A 10,470-nucleotide genomic window follows, 5' to 3' on the forward strand; every position below is an offset into this window, starting at 1 on the left:
TTTTAACTCACTACAGCAATAACCAGTTTGAGTTGTTATGAAGCTTCCTGGTCCTCTGTCCCCAAGCTTTTCACCGTTACCTTCTCAAAATTATCCACAAAAACAAAACAAAACATGGTGACTCACGTTTGCATGCCAACTTTTTTTTCTCTTCCAGTTTTAGAGGTAGTTGAAGCCTATGATGTTCCTGTCTTTGCTCCTTCTGCCTGTGAGTTAGAATGTAAACCCTCCTCCCTTTGCTTATATCGCTGCTCTTTGACCTTCAGTGAACTCTGTCTAGCTAGCATTGCTATACGCTAACTCAGCATCCTATCTCTTGACCTTGACCGGTGGGCACAGTTCAAACTCCTAACCTTGTTTTGAATGTGATTATGACGATGAAGCAGAAAATACTAAGAAATACTTTGTACATAGTTCAAATTCAGTACTTGGGTAAGTGAGTATGTATGTAGCGTGAGCTAGAAGGTAAAGTTGGCTTTTTAAAAATGATAATTTATCAATAAAAAAAAAAAAAAAATCTGCCTGTGCTGATTTGTTTGTTTGTTGAGTGAGATCAGAGTTTAAGGATAAAATATTGGCCGCTCGTTGTGTGATGAAGCAAATAGAACCAAATCAACAGCAAAAAGCAGTCTGCAAAGGTTTCTGTAGGATTACCACACAGCTATGCTGGTCCCTTTTTTCTAATGCTAAACTAGTTTTGTTTTTCTGGCAAGTCTGCAGCTGTTTTATTTATTGTTCAGTCTTTCAACAGTACTACCAAGAGATCTTACTAAAAATAGTCTTTGGCTCACCAGAAGTAATTCATGTTTCACTGGACTGAATTCTGATGCGTTTTTGCTAATCTAACAAATGCCCAGTTCAATAATGCAAGAAAGACAAGGAAAGCTGGAAAGAAAACATACAATGATTTTGCACCCTAATTTATGAGGTAGTCCGGCGTTGTGATTTTATTGTCATCAGAAGAAGATTTCAGAAAACGAGAAGAAATAAGCGGTAGTTAATTGTTTTAAGTCTAGCTGTATTTTCCAGGTGAGTCTTCAGCCAGTTAACTGTTCAGTTTTTTTTTGCAGTAGCCGACCTACTATAGTGATGTGTAATACCATTTTTTTTTTCTTTTCTGATCTGATACCAAGTAAACGCAAACAAGCAAACTTTATTACAACAAGCAATAAGGTTAAACACTACACAAGCTGTACAAGTACATTGTAAGAACACAGATCTGTTAATTAATGGCAAGTAACAGAGTAATAAAATATAATTTCACTTGATAATGGTGACAAACTGCTTGGACAATTTGGTTCTCCTTTTAAATCAGAATAGTACAGTGGCCCTGAGAGGCCAAACAGACTGCAGCTTCAGAAAACACCAGCAATAAGAAAAACACTGAAAAAGCACACAAAACAAAACGGAAATAGGAAAAACGAAGACACAAATAGGATAAACAAAAACAGAAATAGGAAAAAACAAGGGAAGTGTTTCCAGGGAGACAATAACCCGACGGACCAGTTGCAGGAACCCAAAACATGGTAGGCGTGTTTCATCATGATTCATATAATACTGATGACGGATTTTTAGGCTAATAGTTAGTCTAACACACTTACCTCTCCTCTTTTCTTTCTTCGCAAAACCAATAGGTCCTCCACTTTTAAGCGTCAAAATATGCTTAGCATATTTTGGTTCCTGCAACTGGTCTGTCGGGTTATATTCTCCCCCGAAACACATCCCTTGTGCTTTTGGAAATCAGATTTTTTCCTATTTCTGTTGTGTTTTGTGTGCTTTTGCAACGTTTTTCTTAATGCTGGTGTTTTCTTAAGTTGCAGTCCATTTGGCCTGTCAGGGCCACCGTAGAATAGCATCAAATCAGTGAAACATCTGGGATATTGATCTGCTCACTGAAGTAGCTGGTGGACTTTACAGGTGCAACAATGAGACAACCTCCAAATCAGAACCAAAATGAAAACTACAGAGGAAATTCCAAGAGACAATTACACAAGAAAAAGCTGGACAGGGCCATAGAAGGTCTTTTGAGCCCAACTGGCATTTCCCATAGAATACTAGGAATTGGCAAGTCCACCACTGATGAGAGCAGGTTCACCCTGAGAACATGTGACAGATGTGAAAGGGTCTGGAGAAGCTGTGGTAAACATTATGCTGCCTGTAATATCATTTAGTATGACCGGTTTGGCGGTGGTTCAGTGATGGTGCGGGAAGGCTGTGTGCACATGTGTCTTTGTCTTTCTGTGTGTCACTAGTGGGACTGTCACCCTTTGGCTCTTGGCACCCCATCTAGGGCCTCCTTACTTCTCATGCTGGGGTAGATGCACAGATGTCACCAAGATGTGTGGCCTCAGGTGTTCGGTACCCCCGGGGCCTGCAGATGGCGCTGTTGTCCTGGTTCCATCTCTGTCTGCCCCCAGGCCTCACCCCCTCTCTCTCTCTCATTCACTCACCAGCGGTGGATAGCGGTGGTAGAGAAACTTTCTTAGGGTGGCAAAATCAAAGCTTCTTTTGGTTAAAATACATCAAATGCAGTCAGAACACATGTTTTATATAAATATAGTCCATAACTTTATTTTCTTTGGCCCAGATAATTAAAGATTTCTGTTACATAAAACATGAATTTTCATTTTATATACACTGTACAGTCTACATGATAACTGTGTAGCCCAATAAGTATAAAATCAATAAAAGCAACACAACATGGAGTGGTTCATTTGGTTCAAACCCAAGTCTAACTTAAGTTTCACACTCTTTTGTTTTATTATTAGAAATAATCAAATTGTTACATGCTTAAATTTACACAAAATGCAAGAAATCCGTTCTGTCATGAAATGATAAAGTTATATACAACTATTTACCTAAAATGCAGCCACTGCATCTTTAGGTTTTTTGTACAACCATTTAAGAATACTACTAAAACTAAAATGAGAGATCAATCAGGTGTCACATTAAGATGCCACACAAATTATTTGTGCCAGTGCAAAAAACACTTTGACAGAGAGAACACCAAAGAGATAAAACCAGGTCTGACAGCAGGAGGTGTATCTCTCCTCCTGTTTTTCACCTGGAGCCAGTGTTTACATTGCAGTCTGCCTTTGTGGGTTTTTGGCCAGCAACTGTGACATTCAGAAGTCGCCTCACAGAACAACACAACACACTCCAAACATGCTAAATGCCACCGTCACTCCCAAAACTTTATCCTCTTCCTAAATAACCAAATCCCAAGTGTTGCCAAATAATTTTTATCAGTCAACATGGAACACCTTTACAACAGTAGGAAAGGAGTGGCATTTTTTTCCTTTTTTTTTTGCACTGTCCATCACGCATTTTTTTTTTTCTTTAATCACAACTGTGATTGGATTATCAATAAAATGAAAAAACTGGTATATAGTTTTAAGTCTGAGCTTTCAACACAAGTTGAAACACACTCGCGGCTGCATCTAGTTGCTTTGATATCTTAAATCTGTCGTGTGATTTGGAGGTGTCGGCGTTTCTGTCGACCCCAGAGGGTCAATAACACCCACCTTCATTCCATTTTCAAAGTGTAACAATTAACCACCTGCATGAAAGCCTAAAAATGCCCATGGTGTTGATGCAAAATGTGTTCTGGCACAATCATGAGCATTGGTTGCTATGGACAACAAGAAATAAAGTCAGTCTGCACTATGGGCTGAACCATTTTTTAGTGGTGGTGGTGTTGGTAACTATAATATATTCAGTTTCAGAATTTATATTTAATGTTAATTGTAGCTAGGCTCAATGTGTTAATGCTAGTCATATGCAAAACTAAGATGGCACTAGGGGTAGCAAGAGTGGCCAGATTTCTAGAAATGAGAGCTGCTCCGTGCAAAGGGGGATGGATGCCGTCTCTCCTAAAAACAGTTTACAACATCTTAAAAGCATTTCCACTTACTTAACTGTCCTCTAGTCAGTTATGCCTATTGGGGAAACCCAAGCAATTACTCACATTAGCTCTGAAAAAACAACCTCATTCTTTACGTCAGGGGTGGCAAATCCCAGTCCTCGACAGCTACCTTCCTGCAGCTTTTAGATGCATCCTTGTTCCGACACGCCTCAATCAAATGAATGGCTTGTAATCAGTCCTTTTCCAAACTTGCTGGCATGCTGAAGTACCTCTTCAGCATGCCATCAAACCATTTGATTCAGCTGTGTTGGAGTAGGGATGCAACTAAAAGCTGCAGGACAGTAGCTCTCGAGGACTGGGATTGGGCACCCCTGCTTTAGGTGCTCCCAGCATGTTTGAGGTCTAGTAAAATCCCTCAGTGAAATGTGATGAACCCAAAATCCTATTCAGGGTGTTAAACAATGTGTCAGAATTCAGTACACATGTCAAAAGAACTCACAACTTTTGTTGCTCTGTATACTCAGACACTCAGGACCTAATGCATTTATGCATCGGGAACTAACATGCTTGAAAAGCAGTCTAGCTACCCTACAAAGTGTGCATAAACAATTGCTAGTCAAGTAGCTGTAAAGGTTGTATGCTATAATTACTCCAGTTGGTTTTACTCAGGCTGAGGACTCTTTCACCCCTCACTCTCTTGTTCCAACTCAGCTGTAGGTTGAAAGGGCAGAGCACGTCATACACCGTTTTGTCTTCCTCAGCATCTAACACAGGTCTTTCTTAACCTTTATGGTTATTGCTGTAGTTCTGAAATCTTTTCATGAGGACTAGCAGGACCCTAAATGGCACGACCTTTGACCTCAAGCACTGCCTGGGCTGTCAGCTGTGCGTGGAATGGTCCTGACTTCTCGCTGTGTCTCTGAAGATTTCTGATCAACACCCAGTTTCAGTCTGGAGATTCCACCCTTGGGATGATTCCTTTCAGCAAAACTTTGGCTACTGCACCTGTATCTCCTTACTAGAAGGAAAAGCTTCTAACCATTTAGAAAACATATCAACCATCATCAAACCATATTTTCATTTCCTTTCAGTGAACTTTACTTATGCGTCATGAAAACCGTATCTGAACATGGATGTAAAATACCTGTACATGAACTGTTAATCACACAAATCACAGTGAAGTCCTAGAAAAATCATCATGGAAAACATTGTTTAATGTTAAACCTGGACTCCCCCTTTTGACACATGGTCCCTCCCATGTGTCAACTCATCAGAAATAAGAGAATAAAAATGTTAGTGACATTATTTTTCAGACAACATCAGAAATTCTTCTCTGGAGTAGCTCCGCTTTGGCCTGTAAACCTGTGTTAGGAAATGAAATCAGTGTGGTTGTCATATTAAGTCTGTTTAAGTCCTGGCTCCACCACCACATCCACATTATTATTTCCTAGAAAACAAAACCTGTGGGTTAATATGAACTTCAGATTTGCACAATGATGAAGACGAGGTTTCTTGCCCTTACATCCTTACATTCAAGGACTGGAGGTGCACCACGCCTTTGTAATACATGTAAGTCATTAGAATACATTGTCATTGTTTTTTGAATTATTATAATGACATAATGGGAATGTCACAGTCTGGCGGAGGCAGACTGTATGTATTGTGAAGAGTGGACCCAAAATGCAGACTCCAAGGAACAGGGAACAAAACTTGAATGTTAACAAAAAGCGAGCCGTTTAATATGGCTGGTAAAAAAAAAGGTACAAACAAAGGGCAAGGCAAACTGAAGTAAAACTAACATTAACTTAAACTGGGAGAACTAAACAAACAACAAGAAAAACCTAGACATGAAACTTGGAAACATGGCGTGGACAACAGACGACCTGAAAAGGAATGAACAGAAACACACAGGCTGTATCCCAATTCAGGGTCTGCAGCCTTAAAGTACGCAGCCTCAACGGTCCTCAAGGGCCGCGTACTCAAAGACCGCTAAGGCCGGAAGTGCGAGGCTTGTGAAATGGGACGGTCTAGCCTCTGTTGCGCTGCCCAGGTTGCCTAGCAGCCATGATACTAACAGCTGGAAACGTTTCATACAGCTTTGTTTGACAGAAATGAAGGAGAAAATCTTTTGTTCATTTGTTTGTTTGTTTCCACATGAGCTTTGATCATTCTCTGTAAGATTAAGGTCAGCTATTGAACGGCGTGTATTTTAAAGTAAAGGCTTTAAAAACAAGTTAGTACAAACGTCACTAACGTCACATAACTTTGCCGACATGTGGCCAACAGTAATGTTTTAATGTTCTTCGTTATTAAACATTTGCACATAAATAAGTGACATAATATTCAGTACTTAAAGTTTACTCTTCGGGCGCCCCTCATCCGCCGTTTTTTTCGGCAAAATTATCCACACCCACCGCTGCGCTATGCATTCTGGGATATATTGGGCCATGAAGTCTACACCACCACGTCCTTAAAATTCAGGGAAATGAAGGACGCATTTGAGGGCCGCATTTCGAGCAGCCTTCGAATTGGGACAGCCTTTGTCGCGTCGAGTCGCTGTGACGTAATCGGCCTTAAAATGCGGCCTTTAAGGCTGCAGACCCTGAATTGGGATACAGCCAGACTAAATACACACAAGGGTGATTAGGGGAAGTGGAAACACATGGGAAACAGCTGACACTAATCTGACATAATGAGACACAGGAAGCAAAGCTGACTATGCTGAACTAGGACACAGACTTTCATAATAAAACAGGAAACATGAGACACAGACATAAACTTGATAATATAAACTTGACAACAGACAAAGACATGCAGCTTTAACACATAAAGGGCAAAGGGAGACTAAAACACAGGGGTAGAAGACGCAAGGGGAATCGAAATAGACAAATGAGCTTAGATAATCGAATGAACTTAAAAATAAACCATAAACATCAAACATAAACTAAAACCTAAAATGCTGGGTTAAAAGACCCAGGATCGTGACAGGGAACTTTAGTGTTTGTTGATATATAAACACTTTATTTAAAAACAAACATCTGTTTCAGGTCATAACAGCATGTGCTGTTTTGCACAACATCTGCCTCGGTGCTGGTGACATTGTGGCCCCGTAGGATGATGTTCAAGATGAGGGGGAGACTGGTTCAGAGGCAGTCAGTGGTGCTCTTTGGTGGGACCGCCTATCTGCTGAGGTGTCTGCCCTGGACCAAAATGATTGTCAACAGGCAGGTATTCATTCATTAGTACATTTTTAAAGTTGTAGATTATTACTTGTTATATCCATATTAACAGGATTGTTTGCCCAACTTTGTTCTTGCATCTTCCTGAAAACATTTTAGTGACATGGCAGCAGTCAGTTACATCAACCCTAGAGTTAGATGATGTGGTGAACTGTGGAAACAAGCATCCATCCCTAAACAACTTGTGGAGACCACCCTTTATGATGCTCAACTTAGAAGGTAGAAAGGCAAATTGTTTCACTTATGGCGTCTCCTTCATCTCTTTGGTCCTGGTCCAGCAGATTCAGCAGCTCTGCCCGAGACTTCCTGCTCAGCTAAATATCAGGCCTGGTTAAAAGTGTGCATACGGAGACACTCAGCCTAATCCTGGACTTTAATAATAACTCTTAATAACTAATACTCCTGTTGTGTTTTTTTCACTGTTGTTATTTTCTCAATTTAGACAATTTAATAAATCAGTTGCAAATAAACAGTTATGTTGTACATAGTTTGAGAAAATGATTCAAATACAGTTAAAGTGTTTACAATGATTTTTATTTATAGAACTTTATACATTTTATGTTGGACATAGTTTAAAAAAATAATTCAAATAAAATTCAACAAACAGCAAGTTCAACTATGTACAGTGATTAATATTTAAAGAATGTTATTTGTTCCCCCCCCCCCCCCCCCCCTTCTCTTGGCCAAGCTGGCCGTCATCCTCCTGCTCACTTTGGTGGACCACTGAATAACTGGGCCCTGGAGTGTCCTCTTGGATGGTGGCAATTAGGACTGGAGGGCCTCTCTGGCAAACCCGGGTGATGTCGCTGCAGTGGGCTTCTCACTCACTCCTTAACTGAGAGCCATGCTAGGCTCAGGGAGACTCTGCTGACCATCTGTCCCGCAGTCATGCAGGGACTTCATCAAGCTTGGTTGTCTGTTCTTTGTGTGTTTCATTAAAGAATGTTAGCTACCGCTCACCGCTCGTCTGCAGGCTTTATTTAAATGGAAAACTTCCACAACAGGCAAAAAAAAGCTTTTTGCTAAAAAAAAAGATTTAGAGCAGAAGTTTTTTGCACTGCATTTTAAAATGAAGACATATTGCATTTATTTACAGTTAAAGACACAGAGCAGAAAGTGTGTTACTGTTTTACATCCACAGACACACAAGAAAAGACGCAGGCAACATGAGGTCAAGTTATGGCAATTTTATTTGTGTGTTTCAGTACATGTATTTAGATTAGAGTTTTTAAAAAACAAACAAACGTCCCAAGAAGAAGGATGGGGTGAAAGAAAGGTGGAGAGAGGAGGAAGAAACTATTGATGTCCTCAAACTCGATGCTGCTGGGTCAGTTCTTTCTCAGCAGTCTGCTCCAGAATCCCCTCCTGTCCTCGGCTTTCTTCTCTTTTGCCTTCAGTTCTTTTAAGGTTTTGTTGAGCTGCTCCTCGGCATCTTTAAATTGTTCTTTCAGCTGCTGTTTGGCCAGTTTCACTTTCTGTTTGAGGAGCTCTTTAGCTTCCTTTTTGTGCTTTCGTATTTCTTTAAGTGCGTCTTTGCAGTCTTTCTTGGTCACCGCAGAGCCGCTCATTTCTTTCTTGAATGTCTTCTGTTATGATGATTTCTGATATGAGGTTCAGTTCTACGGTGGTGATCGCAGGGTGTGCACAGGTCAAGTGCCACTATGACCCTCCAGAAATTAACGAGGACAGGGGATGATCGTTCAGCTCTTTAATGGCAGATTTAGCGTGGGTGTGGGTATGTGTGTGTGTGTGGTTCTACAAACAGAATGGAAAATAGAACACAAATTACAATCAAATTATAGACAACAATAATCACCATATAACATATTACAGCCACATACTTGTCTTATAGGCCCTAATACTAAGCTGGCGGCTTTTACTTATAGTCTGAACCATATTTGACAACAAAGAAAATAAACATCTTCCCATCACTTAACTCTTGTGCCCCACTCACTTATGATGCCAACTAAAGAAGGCAAATACACATAACAAATCCCCAACTCAAACTGAACTCAGTTTGGCCTAGGCGAACTTAGCTTAGCTTAGCCCGCTTAGCTTAGCGATAACTTAGCTTATAGAAAATGTACAAACAGAGGACGTCCAGAGCAAGAAAACATACAGGCTATCCTTCTTACACAAGAAATATCCTGTAACTCACCAGTCTTATGGACGCACACTCTCATTGAACCCACATAAACTGCTCCCGAGCATAACTTGTGATTCACACTGCCTTCATGAACACCATTTTCCATCCCAGTCAAACATTACTCACAAAACGGCCGCGCCCTCTAGTGGCGAGGCAGAAAACTGCATCACAGTCCTGCCTTCAGAACACCTTCACCTCAATTTTCTCTTTTGCAAGTTCTTCTTGCACTTTCATCAGTTCCTTCTTCATGTTTTGAGTGTAACTCTTTGTATCTTCCATTTCTTTCTTTGCTTCCTGTATTTTAATTTTCTCTTCCTCCAGCACTTTTTGAGCTTCCAACAATTCTTTCTTCATATTTTCAATCTCATTTTCTGCCTCATGTTTACGTTTTTTCTCCTCTTGAAGTTGTTGCTTTACATGCAGTAATTCCTTCCTTAGTTTTTCAGCTTCAGCCGTTACATTTGCAGCTTCTTGTGTTGCCAACTGCATTTTCCTTCTTTCCTCTTCAAAAGCTTCCTGAACCTCCTGTAATTCCCGAATCACATTTCCTGCCTCCTTCTTTGCAGTTTGATATTTACTTTTTTGCTTCTTGTGCTGTGGTTTTCTCTTCCTCCAATGCTTTTTGAGCTTCCAACAGTTCTTTCTTCATGTTTTCATTCTCGTTTTCTGCCTGTTGTTTTCCCATTTTCTCTCCTTTAAGTTTGAGACCCACATGCAGTAATTCCTGCAATACTACTTCAGTTTCAAACTTTGAATTTTTAGCTTCTCCTCTTGATTTTTCTGCCTCTTCTTTTAATTTGACATTTTCAGCCTGTATCATTTGAAATTCTTCTTGCAGGTTAATCAGCTGCACTGTATTGTATGGTGAAGCACTCGCCGATCCTCTTCTCGTTCTCCCTTGATTCAATTTGGCCTTTTAAATCCAGGCAGAGGAAATCAAAAGTGGCAGTTAACAAAAACAGCAACAGTACAGGTTTACATGAATAAATTCAATACATTATAATTAACAATACATATTTCAGTACTACTGTGCGTACTTTGTTTTTTTTTTTTAAATTGTCCCTTTTCTTAGGCCAGCAAAGGGGTGATTTTCCCTGCCAGGCCCAGTAAGAACATTTATGTTTTATACTATGTTTTTATATATGACTTCTCACCCATCAGCAAACATACGCTGCCCAGCCCCAGTGTTACCAACTTAGCAACTTTGTCGCTACACCTAG

Source organism: Rhamphochromis sp. 'chilingali' (genome assembly GCF_963969265.1).
Source record: "Rhamphochromis sp. 'chilingali' genome assembly, chromosome: 17".
Taxonomy (NCBI): domain Eukaryota; kingdom Metazoa; phylum Chordata; class Actinopteri; order Cichliformes; family Cichlidae; genus Rhamphochromis; species Rhamphochromis sp. 'chilingali'.